The following is a 25,842-nucleotide window of genomic DNA, read 5'->3' on the forward strand; positions in this document are numbered from 1 at the left end:
AACACAGATTTTTGCTTTTTGTTGGTGGCGTTCTGTAGAGAGATTTCCTGATTCGGCAACAGCAGCAGAAAAAAACGCTGTGTCATTTTAAAGCACAGCTTCTTGGGGCTGTGCCGCCAGTGCAAACTCTGGCTTTATGTTTGTGTTCCCGCTTGGGATCGGAAGGAGAGTGCTCTGAGACCTTGACGATGACTCATAGCTCCCCGCCTGCTCCTGGGCAGAAGGCAGAATCAGGCTTAGGCAGGCGGAAGAGCATGGCAGATTCCTGCCGCCATACAGGGACATGTTTTCAGACTGCGCGGTGCTCTGCGTATCAGATTTGGATGTAACTTGGATGAAAAGAATTTCTGTGCTGCACACTCAGTCTCAGAATTAAAGTGCTGAGTGTCGCTCCTACCTGGTGGCCCCAGAGCTAGCACAAAATGGTACGTCCTCCATTTTGAAATTTTCCTGACTCAGCAGCAGGAACAAACCTGTGTTGTTTAAAAATGCCGGCTTTCTGGGCCATCCTGCCAGGGCAAACTCTGACTGTTTGAGGCAGGAGGGCCGGCTATCGAGAGAGGATTTGAGTGTTGTCTGTTGTAGCTTGCTGGCTGGCAGGGACCTTGAAACGCCAGGTGTGGCTATAAACATGGCTGCAGCCTGTATATCTGCCATGAGGCTGGAAAGCTAAGGAATGGACTGGATCTAGCTGGCAAAGCCACACCTTTAGTCCTACTGATATTGCTTGGTAAATTAAAGCCTCATGTGGTCAGAAAAAGAAAGAGAGATATACAGTAAAGAGAGATTCAAAGACAGAGAAAATTTCTGAATGGTTTAAAATGTGTTAAAAATATATGCAGACTAAAAGTTAAAATTCTTAAAGTAAACCTCTGTGACTTCAAGGTGTGGTAGCACACGCCTTTAATCCCAGTGCCTAGAAGGCAGAGACAAACAGATCTCTGTGAGTTCAAGGTGTGGTAGCAAACACCTTTAATCCCAATGCCTGGGAGGCAGAGACAGGCGGATCTCTGAGAGTTCAAAGACAGCCTGGTCTACAGATATATGCTCAAAAAGCAAAAAGTTAACCTAGGAATGTCACAGCTTAGATTCTTAAGTGCCTAGTGATTTAAAGGTGCAAATCAAAAGTGCTCCTGGATAGTAAAAAATTGGAGATTCACAATAGGACAGATTCAGACCACTAAATGAGTCACACTGTTGGATGAATGTACGTTGGCTTGGGAGAGAGAAGAAAAAGAATATAGAGAATAAAGTTAATGGTTAAAAAAAGGTAAAGTCTTTAAAGAGACAGAGTACAGATAGTTAAGAGATTAAAAGAAATAAAGAAAAATAAGCCATGTAAAAAATGGAAAATTCACAGAGAGTCTGGATTATGTACATTGTGTTTTCTTTAAAATTTTTGACTGTGAAGGAGCTAAGTACAGAGAGACATTTCATTATATGGGCTGCCAAGTGGAACCAGAACGGATATCATGAGGGTATGATTTCAGAATTTGGGTTTAAGGACATGATGCTTTGGAAAGGAGTTTCTTATTTTGTTTTCACAGAGGATGAGACCCTGTTCATTTCTTCAATTCCGATTTGGTATGATGCACCATGTCCTCCTGAAGGTTTGCTGTGAACACCTTCATAAAATTGCTTCGCTCAACTGCCAACTGAGAGGAAACTAGCACACAGGTTATACCATGAAAGACCTAATTAACGACGCCCCCATTCAGCAGGAAGCAGTTTGGAGAGAAAAAACTGCGCCCATGTTCCCAAATATAGTTTATAAATGTTCTTTTACATTTAAAGGGGGATATGATATAGACATGAATAATTTGCATTAGTATAGATTTTGCTTTATTGATAGAGATTTACGGTCAATTTTGTTATATGTATAAATGTTTCTGATGTAACTTTTACTTGATAACTGTTTTGTTATATGTAATTTTGCTATGTTAAAGTTAAAGCCTTTTTTTGTTTAAACCGAAAAAGGGGAAGTGATGTGGGAGTGTCATATCAATCTGTTGATTTCTTTGGCTACGCAATAAAGAAACTGCTAGGCCCATTTGATAGGCCCACCCTTAGGTGGGTGGAGTAAACAGAACAGAACACTGGGAGGAAGGGGAAGTGAGGTCAGACTCCACAGCTCTTCTCTCAGGAGCAGATGCCTCAGCAGAGACGTTATGCCCCGATCCCAGGCAGACACACTCGATGAAGCTCTGACCTAGAATCTTCCCGGTAAGACTGGTGCTCACAGATTATTAGAGATGGGTTGATTGGGATATCAGAATTAGCCAGTAAGGGCTAGAGCTAAGGGCCAAGCAGTGATTAAATGAATACAGTTTGTGTGTAATTATTTTGGGGCATAAGCTAGCCGGGCAGGCGGCTGGGGTTTTGGGAATGCAGCCCAACTGCCCCTATTACTACAATGTTCTCCCTCCTTCTGCTCCTCATTGGGACCTTGGGAGCTCAGTCCAGTGCTCCATTGTGGGTCTCTGTCTCTATCTCCATCCATCACCAGATGAAGGTTCTAGGATGATATGCAAGATATTCATCAGTATTGCTCAATGATAGGGTCATTTCAGGTTCCCTATCCTCAGCTGCCCAAGGAACTAACTGGGGACCTCAGCTTGGGCACCTGGGAGCCCCTCTAGGGTCAATTCTCTAGCCCACCCTAAAGTGGGTCCCTTAACTAAGAATTGTGCTTCCATGCTCCCCTATCCAACCTTCTTTCATCCCGATCCTCCTGTTTCCCCAAGTCCCCCCTCCTTCCCTTCTACCTTTTCTCTCCCCATCTCCCCTTACCCCCATCCCACCCCACCCCCAAGATCCCAATTTTCTCCCCGGCAATTTTGTCTACTTCCCTTATCTAAGAGGATAACCATATGTTTTTCCTATAAGGGCATTTTTTACATGCTGTTTAAGGACGTCAATCACTTTCATAAAGTCCATTTTTTCTACTTCTTCATGATTAAGGTGTTCATGTTCTCCTGTTGTGAGGTTGCTGGGTTCTGGTGGTTTCATGTTGTTTTTCAGATTGTTGGGTGAATTCTTGCATTGGTGCTTGCCCATCTCTTCCTCCGAATGCTCCCCTAAGGATCTTCTTTTACAGGATCTGTTCTCCTTGCCCACTGATGTACCTTCCCATTGATCACACTCTCCCGTGATGGCTCTTTAGGTGCCCAAGTGATGGCTCTCCTGGTGTCAAGATCAGATCTCTGTGCTGGTTGGGTAGCTCATAAACAAAGCGCCTACTTGCTTGCTGCAGGCAGGCTATTGAAACAAAGGAATTCCCGCCCACCCGGCTGCCCTCTGGATTTGATCCCAGCGCCCAGACAGGCTGAGCTGGGTGCTGTTATGTGCCCAAAGACAGCAGGGACGCAGAAGTGGGGAGGGTTCTGGATGCACACTGGGTGAGATACAAAGAGAGAGGCAGTATGCAGGAGTATAGGCCCTGCAGGAAGTAGTTCCTTGTCCAGGGCTGCTGCCGAGGGTCAGAAACTCACTCACCCCAGAGATGGATCTCCTGGTGCCCAGATCAGATCTCTGTAGTATTAGGAGCAGTGGGGCTGCCTCCTCAGCACTCCAGCCACCTGCTAGCTTATGCCCCGAAATAATTACACGGACACTGTATTCTTTTAAACACTGCTTGGCCCACTAGCTCTAGCCTCTTAGGGGCTAATTCTCATATTTTGCCTAACCCATTTCTAATAATCTGCATAGCACCACTAGGTGTGCTTACCGGGAAATATTCAGCATGTCTGACCTGGCGGCTTGTTCCATTGAGTCTGCTTCAGAGAGCAGAGCTATCGTGTCCCAGCATTCTGTTCTGTTTACTCCTCCCACCTATGTTTTAACCTATGAGGACAAGCAGTTTATTACTTAACCAGTGACCTTCCTCCATCAGATCTCCGTGTTGGTTGGGTAGCTCATAAACAAAGCGCCTACCTTGCTTGGTGCAGGCAGGCTATTGACAGAATGATTTTTCTTAAGAGAAGTGGTGCTTGGTCTTACCTTAGATCTCTTGACTATCTTGGTTCTTGGTTAGCCGTGCAATGTCTGCATGGATTCCTTCTTGTGTAGTTTATCTTAGGATGACAAATCAGACATTGGTTGGCTACTCAGCCATTTTCTGTTCCACCATTGCATATTTTGCAGGCAGGATGGATTGTAGGTCAGAGGTTTAGTCCCTGCCTTGGTGTCTACCTTTCTCTTTCCTTAGCCTGAAAGGTACTTTCCTGCACCAAAGAGACTAGAACACAGTGGTGTAAGTTCCTTATAGGCAGCAGTTCAAATTCTCCATGTTCATTGAGTTGTGTGTGTATTGTCCTCAGCAATGGGCCCCCACTGTCAGTTTTCAGAGTACAACCATTTGTCTTAGAAACAGTCTAGATTGATCTTGACTTCTCAGCAGTCCTCATTGTCCGCTATTTTCAGCGAGTCTGGTTTTATCCCATGCTTTTTCAGATCCAGTCCAGCTGGCCTTGTTGAGTTCCTGATAGATCATCCCCAATGTTACAGTATGTGGGTGCACCCCTCGCGGTCCTGAGTTCCTTGCTCGTGCTCTCTCTCCTTCTGCTCCTGATTTGGACCTTGGGATTTCAGTCTGGTGTTCCAATGTGGGTCTCTGTCTCTGCGTTCATCGCCCGATGAAAGTTAATCTCCAGGAGGATGACTATATGTCTTTCTTTGGGTTCACCTTCTTATTTAGCTTCTCTAGGATCATGAATTATAGGCTCAATGTCCTTTATTTATGGCTAGAGACCAAATATGAGTGAGTACATCCCACTCTACTGGGTTTTGATCCTACTGCACATATGGGCTTTGTAGGAGCCTAGGCAGTTTGGATGTTCACCTTACTAGACCTGGACGGAGGTGGGAGGTCCTTGGACTTCCCACAGGGCAGGGAACCCTGATTGCTTTTCGGGCTGACTAGGGAGGGGGACTTGATTGGAGGTGGGGGAGGGATATGGGAGGCGGGGGAGGGGAGGAGGCAGAAATCTTTAATAAATAAATAAATAAATAAATAAATGAAAGATATTTAAAAAGTGTACCAGCATAGGCAGAAGTGCTTGATAAACTGTAAAGTGCTGTAACCAACCAAACACTGCAAGTGATAGTGCTCACATAAAATGTGTTTCCCACAAAAAAAAGAAACAGTCTAGATTGAAGATTTCTATCAGACCCTCTTTGCTAAGACCTCAACTAAATGCAAATCAGTCCCACAACTGCAAGGCTTGGCTGGCTTCAAAAATGGCCAGTTGAGACTCAGTATCCATCTGCTATTTCTATTAGAAAGACCTTCATAGATTCCAGGAAGTTTTCAATGCACTAATTTCCACACCAATCCCCAAATGCCATCAATTTGAAACTTCTCTCTTCACATTCTCTCCCTCCACCCTATCACCCCCATCAAATTCTCCACCCTATTACCAATCTCCCCTTTCCCAAGTCTTACTTTAAAATTTAATTTCCCTCTTTCCCAGAGATCCATGCATCCCCTTTACTAGACCAGTCCCTTTACCTAACTTCTCTCTTGGCCTAAGGATCATAGCTTGGTTATCATTTAGTTATGTTTCTTTGTTTTCTTTTTTTTGAGAGAAGATCTCAACATGTAGTTCTAACTGTCCTAGAACTCACTGTGCAATCTAGGCTGGTCTGGAATGCACAGCAATCCCTCTGTCTCCCTCATAATGACAAGGAAAACTTTTACTACCATCTATTATAGGTTATCATTTACTTAAAGGATAATTTACACTTTAAGTGTTCTCCTACTATATTTATCATTCTGCATGTGGGTTACCACACTAAGGTGATTTTTCTTCTATATTTACCCATTTGCCTATAAATTTCATATCTTTAAAAAGCTGAGTAATCTTTCATTTTGTAATTGTTCTCCCTCCCTCATCAGCCCTAAGAGCAATCAGGATTCCCTGCCCTGTGGGAAGTCCAAGGACCTCCCACCTCCATCCAGGTCTAGGAAGGTGAGCATCCAGACTGCCTAGGCTCCCACAAAGCCAGTACGTGCAGTAGGACAAAACCCAGTGCCATTGTTCTTGACTTCTCAGCAGTCCTCATTGTCTGCTATGTTCAGCAAGTCCGGTTTTATCCCATGCTTATTCAGACCCAGTCCATCTGGCCTTGGTGAGTTCCCGATAGATCATCCCCATTGTCTCAGTATGAGGATGTACCCCTCGCGGTCCTGAGTTCCTTGCTCGTGCTCTCTCTCCTTCTGCTCCTGATTTGGACCTTGGGATTTCAGTCCGGTGCTCCAATGTGGGTCTCTGTCTCCTTTCATCACCTGATGAAGGTTAATATCCAGGAGGATGACTATATGTCTTTCTTTGGGTTCACCTTCTTATTTAGCTTCTCTAGGATCATGAATTATAGGCTCAATGTCCTTTATTTATGGCTAGAAACCAAATATGAGTGAGTACATCCCATGTTCCTCAATTTGATTATTTCCTGCCATCTATTCCTCATGGGATAGTTTGATTCTCTTTGTTTTAGAGCTTTCAATTGTTCTATTAAGTCATTGGTGTGAAATTTCTTCAAATTTGTTTTGAACAAGCATTCAATAGTTTTGAAATTTCATTTTCATTCCAAACAAATTTCTCCCTCTCACCCCTGCTCTTGCTCCTCTCGTTACCCCAACCCCATCCTTGCCCCCATTCACTTTTAGCAACAGGTAAGGACTCCCATGGGGAGTTGACATATTCTGTCACCTTATGTTGAGTCAGACCAAGTCCGTCATATCTGCATTAAGATTTCCAACTTTTTAAATTCATTTAACATACCAACCACAGTTGCCCCTTGCTACCCTCCTCCCATTCCCTACCACTTCCAGCCCCCTAACCCCCATAGGCATACCAGAATGTTTAATGCCTCACAGGAGGACTCAAGTAAGCCTGGCACATGAAGTTGAGGCAGGACAAGGCCTTCCCCTACATCAAGCCTAAACAGGGCATCCAACCTTATGGAGTGGGGTCCAAAAAGCCAGGGATAGATCCTGGTCCCAAGCATTGAGTCCATTGCTATTAAGAGATATTAATGACCAGTGATTGATGATTCATGTTACTTATTTGGTTTTGGTGGTGGTGGTGGTGTTACTATGTGTGCATTGGTGTGTGTTTTTGTGTTTGTGTGTATGTGTGTTTCCTTTCTTTGGGTGGTGATTGTCTATTAGTCATGTTTTTATGGTTGTAGCTAACTTTCTTGAGTTGTAGTTTTTCCTTCTAGTACTTTTTGTGGGGCTATATTTGTGGGTAGGTATTGTGTAAATGTGGTTTTATCATGGAATATTTTGTTTTCTCCATCTCTGGTGATTGAAAACTTTGCTGTTTATAGTAATCTGGGATTCTACCCATGGTCTTTTAGAATCTGCAAAACATCTGCCAAGGACGTTCTGGTTTGTCGAATATCTATTGAAATGTAGGATCTAATTTTGATAGGTCTGCCTTATATGTTTCTTTGTTGCTCTTAATATTCTTTCTTTATTCTGTATGTTTAGTGTTTTGATTATTATGTAGTAAGGGGACCTTAGTTCTTGCATCTCTTTATGATTCTGTGAGCTTCTTGTACTTTTCTAGGCCTATCCTTCTTTAGATTGGGAATGTTTTCTTCTATGATTTTTTAAACATGTTTTCTGTGCCCTTAAACTGGGATTTTTCTTCTTCTATTTCTATTATTCTTAGGTTTGGCCTTTTCACAGTTTCCCAGATTTACTTGTTTTGTTAGGAATTTATTGGTTTTAACATTTACTTTGACCAATGAATCTTTTTCCTCTAACGTATCTTCAATGCCTGAGATTCTTTCTTCCATCTATTTTAGTTTGGTGGTCATGCTTGCATCTGTAGTTCACTTACCCAGGTTTTACAATTCTAGAATTATTTCAGTTTGTGTCTACTTTATAAGTTCTATTTCATTTTTCAAGTCTTGAACAGTTTCCTTTACATGTTTGATTGTTTCTTCTTCCCTTTTTAAAAGGGAGTTAGTGATTTCTGCCATTTTTTTACTTGTCTTTTCCTCAAATTTTTATGTTAACTTTTCATTTACTCTTTAAGGGCTTCCATGATATTTATAAAGTTATTTTTGAGGTTGTTTTCTTATGCTTCTTCTGCATTTTTGCCTTCAGTCTGCTGATATAAGAAAGTATTGATGAGTGGTTATGAACCCTAAAGATGTAAAGTAGATCTGACTGATTCTTTTTCATATATAAAAGTTTAGATTTGTGATTTTTGTAAGATTTCTGATAATGTTATCTTTTGAGGTAAATAATAAAGTAATTCGTCCTTTCTCTGTAACCACAAAATGCAGGGATAAAAGGAATATATGGAAACATAATAAAAATAGTATACAACTAGTTGACAGCCAACATCAAATTAAATGGAGAGAAACTCAAAAGGATTTCACTAAAATCAGGACCAAGACAAGACTGTCCAGTCTCTCCATATCTATTCAAAATGGTTCTTGAAGTTCTGGCTAGAGCAAGAAGAGAACAAAAGGAGATCAATGGGATCCAAATTGGACAAGAAGAAGTCAAACTTCCACTATTTGCAGATGATATGAAAGTATATATGAGTGACTCTATTAGGGAACCCCTACAACTGATAAATACCTTTAGTAATGTGGCAGGAAAAAAGATAAACTAAAAACACCCAATAACCCTCCTATATACAAATCATAAAGAAGCTGAGAAAGAAATCAGATAAACATCACCCTTCATCATAGCTACAAGTGACATAAAATATCTTGGGGTTACTCTAACCAAGAGAGTGAAAGACCTGTTCGACAGGAATATTAAGTCTTTGAAGAAAGACATTGACAAAGATATCAGAAAATGGAAAAATCTCCCATGTTTTTGAATAGGTAGGATCAACACAATAAAAATGGTAATCCTACCAAAAACATTGGATAGATTCAATGTAATCACCATTCACAGTCCAACACAATTCTTCACAGAGCTTAAAAGAATAATACTTAACTTCATATGGAAGAATAAAAAAAACATGATAGCACAAAAAAATTCCATAAAGCAAAGGAACTTCTGGAGCCATCACCATCCCTGACATCAAGCTCTATTATAGAACTAGAGTAGTGAAAACTGCTTGGTATTGGCATAAAAACAGAGAGGTTGAACAATGGAGTTGAATGGACATCCCAGATATTAATCCATACACTTATGAATATGTGATTTTTGATAGAGAAGTTAAAATTATACAATGGAAAAAAGAAAGCATCTTCAACAAATGGTGCTGGTATAACTGGATATCAACATGTAAAAGAATGAAAACAGATCCATATCTATTCCCATGCACAAAACTCAAGTAAAAATGGATTAAAGACCTCAATTTCAATCTGACCACACTTAACCTGGTATGAGAGAGTGTGGGAATTAGCCTTCAATGAATGGGGACAGGAGGTTACTTCCTAACTATAACACTAGCACCACAGACACTGAGAGCAATAATAAATAAATGAGACCTCCTGAAACTGAGACACTTCTGTAAAGCAAAGGATGCAGTCAATAAGACAAAAAGGCAGCCTACTGAATGGGAAAAGATATTCACTATCCCCACAGCAGATAGAGTACTGTTCTCCAACATGTATAAAGACCCCAAGAAATTAGACATTAGGCTTCCAAATAATCCAGTTAAAAAAATGGATTACAGAACTAAGCATAGAATTCTCAACAGAAGAATCTCAAATTGCCAAAAGACACTTGAGGAAATTTTCAACATCCTCAGTCATCAGGAAAATGCAAATCAAAATGACTCCGAGATGCCATCTTACACCAGTCAGAATGTCTAAGTTCTAAAACACCTATGATAGCTTATGCTGGAGAGGATGTGGAATAAGGAGAACACTCCTCCATTACTGGTAGGAATTCAAACTTTCACAACTACTCTGGAAATCAGTGTGGCAATTTTTCAGAAAACTGGCAGTCAACCTACCTCAGGGCCCAGCTCTACCACTCTTGGGCATATACCCCAAAGATGCTTATAATGCAAGGACATCTGTTCCACTATGTTCATAGGAGCATTGTTTTTAATAGCAAGAACCTGAAAACAATCTAGATGCCCCTAAACTGAAGAATAGATAAAGAAATTGTAGTACATTTAAACACTGGAGTACTGTTGTGGGACCATGGTCTGTATTCTGTCAATTATATTTTACTAAATGCTGTTGGCCAGTAGCCAGGCAGGAAGTATAGGCAGAACAACCACTCAGAAAGTAGAGGCAGGTCAATAAGAACAGGACAATTCTGGGAAGAAGGAAGCCCATTCCTCTGGAGTCCTGTCCTAGAAACAGAAGAAGCAAGATGTGACTGCCTGCTGAAAAAGGTACTGAGCCATGTGGCTAACATATACTAGAATAATGGGCTAATATAAGTTATAAGAGTTAATAAGAAGCCGAAGCTAATGGGCCAATCAGTTTATAGTTAATGTAGACCTCTGTAATTTCTTTGGGACTTAACTACTGCAGGAACTGGACAGGACAGAAACCTCAGACAACAGAGTACTCAGTGGTAAAAAAAATGACACCTTAAAATTTGCATTAAATGTATAGAACTAGAAAAGACCATATTGAGCGAGGTAACCCAGACCCAGAAAGATGAATGGTATGTACTCACTCATGAGTGGATACTAGTTATAAAGCAAAGGATATTCATCCTATAGTTCATGATCCTAGAGAAGCTAAGTAACAAGGTGAACCCTAAGAAAGGCATGTATAGATCCCCTGGAATGGGGAAATAGACGAGATTGCCTGACATAACTGGCAGTATGCGGGTAAAGGGAGTATGGGAGAGAAAGAGGATGGGAGAAGGGGAGTAGAAAAGAGGACTTGAGGGAAGAGGATAGTTAAGATGGAGGAAGGATAAAGATGAGAGCAAAGGAAGAGATATTTTGATTGAAGGAGCCATTATGGGACTAGAAAGTAACCTGGCACTAGAGAATTTCCCAGGAATCAAAAAGGATGACCACAGCTAAGACCATAGCAATAGAGGAGAGGGTATCCAGACTGGCCTTGTCCTGTAGTGAGATTGAGGAATATCTTAAATGTCACTATAGAAAAATCATCCAGAAAATGAGCACTCGACTGAGCTCCCAAAGTCCTGTTGAAGAGTGGGAGGAGTGAGAATATGAGCACAGATGTCAAGACCATGATGGGGACACCCACAGAAACAGTGTACCTGAACTATTGGGAGCTCACCAACTCCATCTGGACAGGGAAAGGAACAGCATAGGTTCAAACTTGACCCTCTGAATGTGGGTGACAGTTTTATGGCTGGGGAAGATGGCAGGATCACTGGTAGTGGCACCAGGACTTATCCCTATAGCTTGTAGTGGCTTTTAGGGAACCTATTCTCTTTGGATGGATACCTTGATCAGCCTAGGTATAGTAGTGAGGGCCTTGGACCTTCCTCAAAGCAATATGCCTTACCTTCTCTGAGGAAGGTTTAAGGGGTGGGATGGAGGATTAGGTAGAGAGAATAGGAGGAGAGGAGGGAGAGGGAACAGGTATTAATATGTAAAATGAAAAAAATTATTTTTTTTAAAAAAGAAAAATAAAATTTTAAAAAAGAAACTGTTGATGTGTGGGTATGCATCCTAAAGATTTAAAATAGTTCTAACTGATTCTTTTTCTCATATAATAGCTTAGATTTGTGATTCTTTTAAGATTTTATTAGATTATTTTTTGAGATAAACAATAAAGTGATTGATCCTTTTTTTTTTTTTACCACCAGTTGCAGCCTGCCAGTAAAAGAATGCCTTGCTTACTTACACTCTTTTAATCTGGAACTCTTTGCTTGGGTATTAACGTACTTGTATTCTTGGGAAAATTTTTTTTCACCTGCCATACATAAAATGTTTAATCATGTAAGTGATGTGGAAAATATGGTATTATTTACTTGCATTCATTGTAATCATGCACTTGAAAAATGGTGATAACCACATTGTAATTGTTATACTGCTTGAGAGATTTACTGTGGTATATAAGCTGTAAGGGAATGAATAAAGACAGAAGAAGAAGGAAAACATCAAGTGTGAGAGAATATGGAAGTCTAAAGGTAGAAATAGGAGAAAATATCAAGAAAGAAGTTAGACTGGGAAGGAAAACATCAAGACTGAGAGAGGAGGAAGACATTAAGAGAGCTGGAAGGAAAACATCAAGAGAAACAGACAGGACAGTTCAGGCTAGAGATAATAGAAGAGAATAAAGAAGTCAAATGAATAACACAGAAGAAAGAGGGGAACCATCAAGAGAGTGTGTGAGCATCTTTTCCCTTAACCCCTTCAGAGAAAAAAGTCATCATAAGTGCCAACTCCATGGATTCCTTTCAAACCCCAGCCTGCTGGAGATTGGCCCCAGAGCATCAACAGATTGTCAGCTTTATGAGTTCCCTGGTGGAATTTATAGGGTCACTTATGTAAACTATTCTGTCATCTGAAAATCACAATTCTTTGACTTTTTCATTTCCAATTTGATCTCCTGCATTTGACTTATTGCTCTAGTTAAGACATTATGTACTTGTTCACATTCCTAGACCTGGACGGAGGGGGGAGGACCTTGGACTTTCCACAGAGCAGGGAACCCTGACTGCTCTTTGGACTGGAGAGGGAGGGGGAGAGGAGTGGGGGGAAGGGGAGAAGGGCGGGAGGAGGGGCAGGGAAATGGGAGGCTGGGAGGAGGCAGAAACTTTTTTCTCAATAAAAAATTAAAAAAACAAAGAAAAACAACAAAAAAAAGAGATGCCTCTAATTTTCTAACAAATGTGCTTAGTGCTATAAAAAAAAGACATCATGTACTGTATTGACTAGGAATGGAGACTGTGGACAGCCTTGTCTTGTTCTTGATTTTAGTGGAATTGCTATGAGTTTCTTTCCCTTTATGCTGATGGTGGCTACTCACTTGCTGCAAGCTGACTTCACTGTGTCGAGGGATGTCCTTTATATCCTCAATAGTTCCAATGTATTTTTGTTCACTTATTGGGATGATCATATGGCTTTTGTCATTCAGTCTCTTTACATATTGGATTATGCTTATTGATTTCCATATGGTGAACCACCCCAGCCATTCTAGGATGAAGCCTACTTGATCATGGTAGATGGGCTTTTGATGTGTTCTTGGACTCTGTTTGCAAGTATATTGTTAATTATTTTTTACTTCTCTGTTCATAAGGGAAATTGATCTGTAATTCTGTTTCATGTTTTAGTATATGTGTGGTAACAATGACCTCATATAATGAACTTCTGTGCTAAAACTGTGCAACCCAGGGATTTGATTTTACCGGGAGATTTTTAATGATTGTTGCTATTTCCCTAGGGATTACAGGTCTAGTAACATTGTTTATCTGACTTTGATTTCTTTACCTCTGGTTAGTGGTACCTATTGAGAAAAATATCCATTCCAATAGGAAGCTGGGATGGGATAGGAAGAGAGAGGCAGAATGACCAGGAAGTTTTGGTGGTTGAGGAATGTCTGTGCTCCATTTCCAGGGCTTCTGCTGCCGGTCAGGAACACACTCACCCCTCTGATGGATCTTCTGGTACAAGATCAGGGCTCCTTGCTGGCCAGGGACCTCGCAGACAAAAGCAAGTTTTGGTTTTCTTTATCTATTCTGTCTCTAATTTCAGGTCTTGAACAGTTTTATTCATTTTCTTACAGTGTTGTTTGTGTTTTCCCGGATTTCTTCAAGGAATTTTTTATTTCCTTTATTAGGATCTCTATAATCATTATACCTGATGTTTTCAGATCTTTTTCTTGTTCTTCGGCTGTGTTGGGATATTCAGGGCCTGCTATGCTGGGAAAGCTGTGCTCTAGCAGAGACTTGTTGCCCTGACTGTTATTGATTGTGTTTTTATATAGGCATCTAGGCAAATTTGATTGGCAAGACTGTAAATCTAGATGCGGTTATCTGGCCTTGTCTTCACTGGGTGAGTGTTTTGTTCCTTGGTGACTGTTCCCTCTCTGATTTCCAGAGAATGTGATGGGATGGCTGAGTGTAGCTTGATTTCCTGGACTGTTTGTTCAAAGGGTGTTTTGACACGCAATGCCTGCTGGTATTGGAGGCTGGGATATGGGGATGAATTTAGGGAAGGAGCCTTGGAGAAGGAGGTCTTTAAGATGCTTTGGGTATAAGGTCAGAGAGGAGAGGGGACCACAGCAGGTGTCCAGCTACAGATCTGGGGATGAGCCTGGTGGAATCAGATCCCAGGAGCAGGAGTAGAGGTGTGTGTCGGCCTTCTTTGTACTTGTTGGCCTGGGAGGAGTTGTCCTTGGGTTATCAGCAGTGTGTGTTGGAGATGGGCTGTAGACCAAAGGATCAAGTGTAGGGATTGAGGTTAGAAGTGTAAGAGTTGAAGGCAACACAGTAGCTGGGTCAGGGGGCAGGGAAGGTAGTCATGGGTGTTCTGATGTAGAGCTGGGAATGAAACTAGGGATTAGGTGTGGGGAAGTGGGGGGGGGGAGAGCAGAAGGCCTGCAGGTAGTTTTGCTGGTTGTCTCATATGTCCCTCTTGTCTGCCTGGAACACAAAATTTGTGCCAAGCACTTGAAACATTCTTCTAGCCTTCCCAGTCCAAAGAGCTTTGGGTTGGGTGTCATCTCATAATGGACAGTTTGAGAAGACATTCTTGGTATTGGCCTGTGTTTCCCATACTCTGCAATCCATGTGTTAGGACACATTCAGACTCTGAGAGCTAATTTCAGTCTTCACCTTCTCTCTGCCAGTGGAAAGGCATGGAGATAAAAAAATCTCCGTGCTCTAATCAGAGCTCAAATTAACTTTTTCAGCCATAACTACTTCAAAATTCTACACTCAGTTACCCAGCCCAGGACCAATTAAGAGATGAGAAGCGATCCAGCCTATGCAGGGCAGAGGGATAGATAATGGGGTTTGGTGACCACAAGGTCATTCTGCTAATGCTGGCATAAGCTTTCGGCTTAAAGAGAGGAAAAAACAAAACAAAACAAAAAAAAAGAGGAAAAAAACCTGGACGAGGACCAATAAAAACCGTGATGGCCGATTATGATGTGGTATCCTGAATAGAGTATTTCTTGGGTCATTTGAATCACAGCTGGTGCTATTCTTCCCTCTTCACCCATTCCCCTACCCCCTTGTTCATGAAGAGCAATGGAAAGTGGAAAACATGATATGGCCGACATGCAGCTGATTCTTCACTGTGCATTCCTCACTGAGAGCAAGGGATGCCTTCCCAGAAGCCAGCAGGCTCTGCTTGTACAGAGCTGCTTCTGAGACAGACTCCTGTCTTCAGTCTAGTGGAGAGAAAGCAGAGCCTCCCTCGCAGTTCACTCTAGAAAGGTTTCGCATCCTTCCCCTTTGTCCTCCATTTAGTTCTGACCACCTTTGTGCAAGGTATGAAACTGGGCTTTCTTTTTTCTGTCTCCACACAATGCCACTCCTTCTCAGCACCTGATTTTCAACCCAGATACAGTTTATTTAACATCCCACATACTGCTGCACTCTGGGGATTCCAGGCTACTGTGTACCTGCTGCTCTTGGGCTCTTGCAGACTACATGCCGATATATATACATATACCCATGCACACCTGCACAGTCACCAGACATGCTTACATACTCACAGGGCATGCTTCCATACTGAGTACAAGTAGCAATGCCATGACAACCTGTGGGGAAGTCTATGTGTCTCAGGAACCCTCTGCATGTCACTGCATGTCTTCTTTTAACAATAAGTGTGAAGGAGAAGTGGGGAGAAGACGCAGAGAGTGTGAAAGAGGAATTGGCATGTCATCTAGACAGTATACATGTCTTAGGGATGGTGAGTGCAGAGGAGGATTCTGAGGCACTGGTCCAGTCCAGTAGATGGTGGAGCCTTTAAAGACTCCCAAGACTAGAGGAGGCATACATTTGCAAATGGTCAACGAGTGTGTGTTCATGTTGGTGCACAGGGTCCCTGAGAATATCCAGGAAGAGTGGTCTGGGAGGAGACTAGAAACTGAGGACCATCATCAAGATGGAGGTACAGATGTTGAGCTTGGAGTCATCAGTAGATGGCAACACAGCACAGCAGTCAAGATCCAACATGCCTAGATTTGCTTGGAGGTTCCAGAACCTGTTAATCATTCCCTGGTTTCAGCATGCCAAAGCCCTCTTTACTCCTCCACTTCAGAATATCAATGAGAGAAACAGAGATAAGGACAAAAAGGTTACCATAACACTTTAATTCTGTGGCCATCACTAATGAAGGATAATGTTGCCCTTGTAAATGATGATTGGCTCCTCAGAGATCCTGTTTTGGCTAGGAAGGGGCTAAGCAGAAGGGCAGTGGGGGACAAGTGAGAACAATGGAACTTGTGAGTACGGACTAAGTACAATGGTATTTCTGTGCGCAATGCGGTGAGGAACCCATTATTTTTGTTCTTACCATCCCTTTAGTGAGGCAGGGAGTATCCATTTTTTATAGAGATGGCTATGATGCAGGAAGCCTTTGGATTGATGCCAAGCTTCATATAAAGCAGGTTTGGTGGCTTGGGCCTTGAATCCTGGCATTTGGGATGAGGAATTTGGAGATCAAAATCTCAAGATTATCCTTGTTTCAAAGCAAATTTGTGGCCAGATTGAGCTACAGGAGACCTTACCTCCTAGCCTGGATAAATATACAAATTCAATACATCTTAACGAATACACAGATGTTCACATTGACACACAAATTAAATACATCTTTTTATTGTTAATTTTTTTAGAAGACCTCAACATAAAGTCAGCCACACTGAACCTTATAGAAAAGAAAGTGGGAAGTATATCTGAACGCATTGACACAGGAGATCACTTCCTAAATATAACCACAGCAGCAAAGACACTGAGAGAAACAATTAAAAATTGGGACCTCCTGAAACTGAAAAGCTCCTGTAAAGCAAAGGACACGGTCAACAAGACATTAAGACAGCTTACAGAATGGGAAAAGATCTTCATTAACTTCATATTAGACAAAGGTCTGATCTCCAAAATACACAAAGAATTCAATAAATAGGGCATCAAAGGAACACATAATACAATAAAAAATGGAGTACAGATTTAAACTGAGAACTCTCAACAGAGGAATATAAAATGGCTGAATGACACTTAAGGAAATGTTCAACACCCTCAGTCATCAGAGAGATGCAAATCAAAACATCTCTGAGATTCCATCTTATAACTGTAAGAATGGCCAAGATCAAAAACCCTGATGACAACTTATGCTGGAGAGGTATGGGGAAAAGGGAACACTCCTGCATTGCTGGTGGAAATGTACACTGTCCAGCTGCTTTGGATATCAGTATGACAATTTCTCAGAAAATTAAGAAACAACCTTCCTCAAGACCCAGTAATACTACTTTGGGGTATATATTAAAAGGATGCTCAATCGTGTACAAGGACCTGTGCTCAGTTATGTTCATAGCAGTATGATTCTAGAACCTGGAAACAACCTAAGTGCCCCTCAATCGAAGAATGGATAAAAAAAATGTGGTACATATACACAATGGAGTACTATACAGCAGAAAAATAATGGCACCTTGGATTTTGCAGGAAAATGGATGGAGATAGAAAACATTATTTTGAGTGAGGAAACCCAGAAACAGACAATTATCACATGTACTCACTCATAGGAGGTTTTTAAACATAAAGCCAAGAAAACAAGCCTACAATCCACAATTCCAGAAAAATTAGACAACAATGAGGACACTAAGAGAGACTTACATAGAACTAATCTACATGAGAAGTAGAAAAAAAATCTCCTGAGAAACTGGGAGCATGGGGACCTTGGGGGAGGGCTGAAGGTGACAGGGATGAAAGCAGAGAAAAATGTAGAGCTCAATAAAAATCAATAAAAACGGAAAAAAATACAAATATCCACTCCCTCCTCTCCCCCCATTCCTTCTCTCACACACACCCTACCTTAAAGAGGATAAGGCACTTTGTTTTGTGTAAGGTCCAAGGCCCTTCCTCCTACATCTAGGCTGAGCAGGGTACACATGCAAAGATAATAGGATCCCCAAAAGACCACACATGCACCAGAGATAAATCCCAGTGGCATGTCTAGTGGCTCCTAAGTCTCCCAGCCCTACAACTGTCAACCACATTGAGAGGGACTAGTTTGGTTCTATGATTGTTCCTTCCTAATCCAATTAGATTTGGTGATCTCCCGTTAGCTCAGGAAAACTGTTTTAGTGGATGAACCCTTCCTGTTCTTGACCTCTTTTCTCATATTCTCATTCATTCTATTCTTCAATTGGACCCTAGGAGCTCAGTCCAGTGCTCCATTTTCTGGTATCTTCTTCAATTTCTTTCTTCAAAGATTTAAAGTTCTTGAAAAATATGTGTTTCACTTCCTTGGTTAGTGTTACCCCAAGATATTTTACGTTATCTGTGGCTGTTGTGAAAGGTGACATTTCTTTGATTTCCCTTTCAGCTTTTTTACCATTTGTGTATTGGAGGGCTACTTTTAATTTTTTGAGTTGATCTTGTATCTTGTCAGATCTCTGAAGGTATTTATCAGCTGTAGGATTTCTCTGGTAGAGTTTTTGGGGTCACTTATGTATACTATCAAATCATCTGCAAATAATTAAAATTTGACTTCATTCCAAACATCTAATACAAGAGCACACACATACGTAAAAGAAACATTACTGAAACTTAAATTGCACCTCAAATCCCACACTCTAATAGTAGGAGACTTCAACACTCCATTTTCACCAATGGCCAGGTCAATCAGACAGAAACTTAACAGAGAAATAAGAGAACTAGCAGATGTAATGAATCAAATGGACTTAACAGACATATATAGAACATTCCACCCAAAGAAAAAAGAATATACCTCCTTCTCAGCACCTCATGGAACCTCCAAAATTGTTCACATTCTAGGTAACAAAGCAAACCTCCATAGATACAAAAAAATGGATTAACCCCCTTTGTCTTTTTTGTTTTATTTTGTTTTTAACTGATTTTTTTATTAAGCTCTACATTTTTCTCTGCTCCCCTCCCTGTCTTGCCCCTTTCAACCCTCCCCCAATGTCCCAATCCTCCCAATTTACTCAGGAGATCTTGTCTTTTGCTACTTCCCATGTAGATTAGATGTATGTATGTCTCTCTTAGTGTCCTCATTGTGTCGAAGTTCTCTGGGATTGTGTGTTGTAGGCTAGTTTACTTTTCTTTATATTTAAAAACCACTTATGAGTGAATACATGGGGGGATAATTGTCTTTCTGTGTCTAGGTTACCTCACTCAAAATGATGTTTTCTAGCTCCATCCATTTTTCTGCACAGTTCAAGATATTGTTATTTTTTCTGCTGTATAGTACTCCATTGTGTAAATGTAACACATTTTCCTTATCCATTCTGTGATCGAGGGGCATTTAGGTTGTTCCTAGGTTCTGGCTATGACAAACAATGCTGCTATGAACATAGTTGAGCACATGTCCTTGTGGCACGATTGAGCATTCTTTGGATATATACCCAAAATGGTATTACTAAGTCTTGAGGAAGGTTGCAAATCAAAACAACTCTGAGATTCCATCTTACACCTGTAAGAATGGCCAAGATAAAAAACACTGATGACAACTTATGCTGGAGAGGTTGTGGTGCAAAGGTAACACTTCTCCGTTGCTGGTGGGAATGCAAGCTGGTACAGCCCCTTTGGATTTCAGTGTGGCAATTTCTCAGAAAATTAACAAACCCCTGTGTCTTATTGGATCACCAGGGATTAAAATTAGAATTTAACAAGCAGACCACTTTCAGAATGCCTATAAGCTCATAGAAATTGAGAAGTCAGCTACTAAACCAACCCTGTGTCAAGGAATAAATAAAGAAAGAAATTAAAGTCTTCCTCGAATTCAATGAAAGAGAAGGCACAATATATCCAAAGCTATGGGACATTACGAAAGCAGTGCTAAGAGGAAAGTTCATAGCACTGAGTTCCCACATAAAGCAAAGAGAGAAAGCTCACATTGGTGGCTTAACAATGCACATGAAATCTCTATAACAAACAAAATCAGACTCACCCAGGAGGAGTAGAAGACAGGAAATGATCAAATATAGGTAGGGATGAAATTAACAAAATATAAACAAAGAAAACAATACAAAGAATCAATGAAAAAGAGAGCTGGTTCTTTGAGAGAATCGCCAAGATTGACAAACCCTATCCAAACTAATCAAAAGGCTGAGAGAGAACACCGAAATTAACAAAATCAGTAATTAAGTGGGGACATAACAACAGACTCTGAGGAAATTGAGAGAATCATTAGGTCATATTACCAAAACTTGTACTCCACAAAATTGGAAAATGCAAAAGAAATGGAAAAATTTCTGGATAGGTACGACATACCAAAATTAAATCAAGACTAGATGAGCAATTTAAATAGACCTATGAGCTGCGAGGAAATACAAGCTGCCATCAAAAACCTCCCAACCAAAAAAAGCTCAGGGCTGGATGATTTTAGTGCAGAATTTCTACCAGAACTTCCAGGGAGAGTGAATACCTGTACTCCTCAAAGTGTTCCACATAATAGAAACAGAAGGAACATTGTCAAACTCTTTTTATGAGGCTGCATTTACCCTGATACCAAAACCACAGAAAGACTCAACCAAGAAAGAGAATTACAGACCAATCTCACTCATGAACATGGATGCAAAAATTCTCAATAAAATACTGGCAAATTGAATCTAAGAACACATCAAAAAATCATTCATCATGTTCAAGTAGGCTTCATCCCAGAGATGCAGGGCTGGTCCAACATACAAAAATCTATTAATGTAATCTATCCTTTAAATAAGTTGAAAGAGAAAAACCCATCTGATCAATTCATTAGATGCTGAAAAAGCATTTGGCAATATCCAACACCCCTTCATGATAAAGGTCTTGGAGATATGACGAATACAAACATCATATCTGAATATAATAAAAGCAATATACAGAAAGCCGACAGCTAACATCAAACTAAATAAAGAGAAACTCAAAGCCAATCCACTAAAATCAGGAACAGACAAGGCTGTCCACTCTCTCCGTATCTCTTCAACATAGTTCTTGAAGTTCTAGCAATAGTAATAAGACAACAAAAGGAGATCAAGGGTATTTAAATTGTAAATGAAGAAGTCAACATGTCTTAATGAATACATAGATGTTCACATTGACCTTTCCTTGAGCAGCAGGCTACTGCTTGCATCTACTTGACAAGTCATGTAAGACACACGGAGCAGTTTCAGCGTGTTTTTCTAGGAAGCAGTCAGAGACAAACAAATGGAAACTAGTGGTCTTGCATGGACTCTAAGAGAAAGGCAATCCCAGCCTGTCAAAGGAGGGTGGGGCAGAATTCTCACTCCTTTAAAATGGGCCTAACCATAAACATCCCCCTTCCTCAGAAACACCCTGAGGACAGAATTTGGGACCAGTTTTTTTATCCCTCCACTGTTAGGTCACTCACAGCACCTTGGAAACGCTGCTTTGGTCACAATGAGTCCCAGCAAGGCCACAGAGCCTCTGGCATGTCCCCTTCAGTGTATCCACACTGTCCACTGGGGGTGGAGGCCAGTCCTGGGTGGATGATAGCCCGAGGGTCCTCAAGCAAGGAGTGGAACGTGATTTCACATGAAAAGAAAAAAGAAATCTAGCTGGCTCCTCAAGGTAAGAAGCTGATAGCCAATTTGACCTACTCCTGTCTCCTCTTCCCCACTTACCTACATTCTTGTTGCAGATAAAGAGCCAGTCTGTCTGAAAAATAATCCTGCTGACAGACACGTCCAGATTCCAGTGCCTAAGAAACCTCTGTAAGGTGATGGAGGAAGGTCATTGGTTAAATAAAAAGAAACTGCTTGGTCCTCATTGGTTAGAAGATAGGTAGGAGGAGTAAACAGAACAGAATGCTGGGAGGAAGAGGAAGTAAGCTCAGACTCCACAGCTCTCCTCTAGGGAGCAGACGCCTCAGAGAGACGCCATGTCCCAGCTCCGACCCAGGATGGACTTAGGCTAGAATCTTCCCGGTAAGACCAGTGCTCACAGATTATTAGAGATGGGTTGATCAGGATATCAGAATTAGCCAGTAAGGGCTAGAGCTAAAGGGCCAAACAGTGTTTAAAAGAATACAGTGTCCGCGATGTTATTTTGGGGCAAAAGCTAGCCGAGCAGGCGGCTGGGGTGTTGGGGACGGAGCCCCGCCGTCCGTATCACTACAGTAAGGAGGGCCCATCTACTCTGTACCTCCTGCAAGCCTTCATCTCTGGCTGATCAGCTGTCTCTCTTCCCTCAAGGCCACTCTCCATTGTTCACCATCCTGTAGTATGATTGGGCATCTATTGGATATATTCCCAAGTGTGGAATTGCTGGATCCTGTGATAGGTTGATTCCATTTTACTGAGAAACTCTCACACTGCTTTCCACAGTGATTTCACAAGTTTGCATTCTCCCCTGCATTGGATGAATGTTCCCCTTGCTCCACAATGTCTCCAGCATAAGCTATTTTTGGTGTTTTTGATCTTAGCCATTTCAACATGTGTAAGATGGTATCTCAAAATTGTTTTGATTTGCATTTCCCTGATAGCTAAGGAAGAACATGTCCTTAAGTATCTTTTGGCTATTTGAAATTCTTCTGATGAGAATTCTCTGTTTAGTTGAGTACACCACTGTATATTTGGGTTATTTAGATTTTTAATGTCCATTTTTTTTTGAGTTCTTCATATATTTTGAAGATCAGTCCTTTCTCTGGTTTTGGGTTGGTGAAGATTTTTTTTCCCATTCAGTAGGCTGCCTTTTTCTCTTACTGACTGAGTACATTTCAGTTTCAGGGGGTCCCATTTATTTATTGATGCTCTTATTTTCTGTGCTACTCAGTTATATTTAGAAGTGGTCTCCTGTGCCCATGCACTGAAGGTTACTTCCCACTTTCTTCTCTATCAGGTTTAGTGTGGTTGGATTTATATTGAGGTCTTTAATCCATTTGAAATTGAGTTTTGTCCATGGTGAAAGATATGGATCTATTTTCATTCTTCTATATATTGACATCTAGTTATGCCAACACCATTTGTTGAAGAGGCCTTCTTTTTTCCATTGTATCTTTTTTGGCTTCATTGTCAAAAATCAGGTGTTTATAGGTGTGTGAAGTAATATCTGGATTTTCTTTCTTTTTTTAAAAAACATATTTTTATTATTATTATAATTACAAATTTTCACCTCCTCCCCTCCTCCCATTTCATTCCCCCTCCCCTGAATCTCCTTTCCCTCCCTCTTCAGTCCAAAGAGCAGCCAGGGTTCCCTGCCCTGTGAGAAGTCCATGGTCCACCCCCTCCATCCAGGTCTAGTAAGCTGAGCATCCAAACAGACTAGATCCTCACAAAGCCATTACATGGAGCAGAATCAAAACCCAGTGCCATTGTCCTTGGCTTCTAGTCGGCCCTCCAGTTCAGCCACATTCAGAGAGTCCAGTTTCATCACATACTTTATCAGTCCCAGTCCAGCTGGCATTGGTGATCTCCCAATAGATCAGCCCCACTGTCTCAAAGGGTGGGTGCACCCCTTGTAGTCCTGACATTTTTGCTCATGTTCTCCTTCCTTTTGCTCCTCATTTGGACCTTGGGATCTCAGTCCAGTGCTCCAATGTGGGTCTCTGTTTCTATCTTCATCCATTGCCAGATGAAGCTTCGATGGTGATTGTAGTAGTACGAGCGGCAGGCTGCGTCCCCGGCACCCGGCCGCCCGCATGGCTAGCTTTACCCGAAATAATTACACGGAAACTATATTCTTTTAAACACTGCTTGGCCCATTTCTATCTAGCCTCTTCTAGGCTAGCTCTCACACCTGGACTAGCCCATTTCTAATAATCTGCTGTAGCCCACGAGCTGGCTTAACAGGAATGATCTTAACCTGCGTCTGCCTGGAGTGGAAGAATCATGGCGACTCCTCGACTCAGCTTCTTTCTCCCAGCATTCTGTTCTGTTTACTCCACCCACTTATGTTTTAACCTATGAGGGCCAAGCAGTTTCTTTATTGCTTAACCAATGAAATCAACAGATTGATATATGACACTCCCACATCAGGTGATATGCAAGATATTCATCAGTATGGCTATAGGATAGGCCCAATTCAGACGCCCTCTTCTAAGCTGCTCAAGAAATAAGCTGGGGACATCTCTTTGGACACCTGAGAACCCCTCTTGAGTCCAGTCTCTTGCCAACCCTCAAATGGCTCTCTTAATTATGATATATACTTCCCTGCTCCCATATCCACTCCTCTTACATGACAACTGTCCCATTCCCCCAAGATCTTCCCAACCTCTCCTTCTCACTTCTCCCTCCCCATCTCCCCTTACTCCCATCCAACCCCCAAGCTCTCAATTTTTGCCAAGAAATCTTGCCTCCTTCGAATATCAGGAGGATAACTATATGTTTTTCTTTGGGTTCACCTTCCTATTTAGCTTCTCTAGGATCATGAATTATAGGCTCAATGTCCTTTATTTACAGCTAGAATCCACTAATGAGTGAGTACATACCAAATTCATCTTTTTGGGTCTGGGTTACCTCACTCAGGATAGTGTTCTGTATTTCCATTCATTTGCATGCAAAATTCAAGATGTCATTGTTTTTACTGCTGAGTAATACTCTAATGCGTATATATTCCACATTTTCTTTATCCATTTTTCCATTGAGGGGCATCTAGGTTGTTTCCAGGTTCTGGCTATTACAAATAATGCTGCTATAAACATAGTTGAACAAATTCTTTTGTAGTATGACAGGGCATCTCTTGGGTATATTCCCAGGAGTGGTATTGCTGGATCCTGAGGTAGGTTGATCCCAAATTTCCTGAGAAACTGCCACACTGCTTTCTAAAGTGGTTGCACAAGTTTGCATTCCCACCAGCAATGGATGAGTGTTTCCCCTACTCCACATCCTTTCCAGCAAAGGCTATCCTTGGTGTTTTTGATTTTAGCCATTCTGACAGGCTTAAGATGGTATCTCAAAGTTGTTTTTATTTGCGTTTCACTGATCGCTAAGGAGGTTGAGCATGATCTTAGGTGTTTTTTGGCCTTTTGAACTTCTTCAGTTGAGAATTTTCTGTTCAGATCAGTACCCTATTTTTTAATTAGGTTAATTAACATTTTAAAGTCTAGTTTCTTGAGTTCCTTATATATTTTGGAGATGAGACCTTTGTCTGTTGCGGGGTTGGTGAAGATCTTCTCCCAATCAGTAGGTTGCATTTTTGTCTTAATGACAGTGTCCTTTGCTTTACAAAAGCTTCTCAGTTTAAGGAGGTCCCATTTATTCAATGATGCCCTTAGTGTCTATGCTACAGGGGTTATCTGTAAAAAGTGGTCTCATGTGCCCATATGTTGAAGACTATTTCCCACTTTTTCTTCTATCAGGTTCGTTGTGTACAGATTGATATTGAGGTCTTTAATCCATTTGGATTTGAGTTTTGTGCATGGTGATAGATATGGATCTATTTTCATTCTTCTACAGGTTGACAACCAGTTCTACCAGCACCATTTGTTGAAGATGTTTTCTTTATTCCATTGTATACTTTTAGCTCCTTTGTCAAAAATCAAGTGTTCATAGGTTTGTGGGTTAATATCCAGGTCTTCTATTCAATTCCATTGGCCAACTTCTCTGTTTTTATGCCAGTACCAAGCTGTTTTCAATACTGTAGCTTTGTAATAGAGATTGAAGTCAGGGGTGGTAATGCCTCCAGAAGTTCCTTTATTGTATAACATTGTTTTGGCTATCCTGGGTTTTTTGCTTTTCCAAATAAATTTGATTATTGTTCTCTCAAGGTCTGAAGAATTTTGCTGGGATTTTAATGGGGATTGCACTGAATTTATAGATTACCTTTGGTAGAATTGCCATTTTTAC

General features: G+C 41.1%; 1 protein-coding gene across 1 annotated transcript in view; it reads left to right on the top strand.

Moving 5' to 3' along the window:
* The window catches only part of Vcf2 (VCP nuclear cofactor family member 2), a 192,354-nt gene extending 170,595 nt beyond the window's left edge, over positions 1–21,759 (top strand). Inside the window, exon 5 of the transcript XR_012908910.1 lies at positions 21,699–21,759. The gene's annotated coding sequence lies outside the window, so the exon portion shown is untranslated. The remainder of the gene's footprint in view (positions 1–21,698) is intronic.
* Positions 21,760–25,842: the final 4,083 nt, after the last annotated feature.

Source organism: Microtus pennsylvanicus, chromosome X, assembly GCF_037038515.1.
Source record: "Microtus pennsylvanicus isolate mMicPen1 chromosome X, mMicPen1.hap1, whole genome shotgun sequence".
In the NCBI taxonomy this organism is placed as follows: Eukaryota; Metazoa; Chordata; class Mammalia; order Rodentia; family Cricetidae; genus Microtus; species Microtus pennsylvanicus.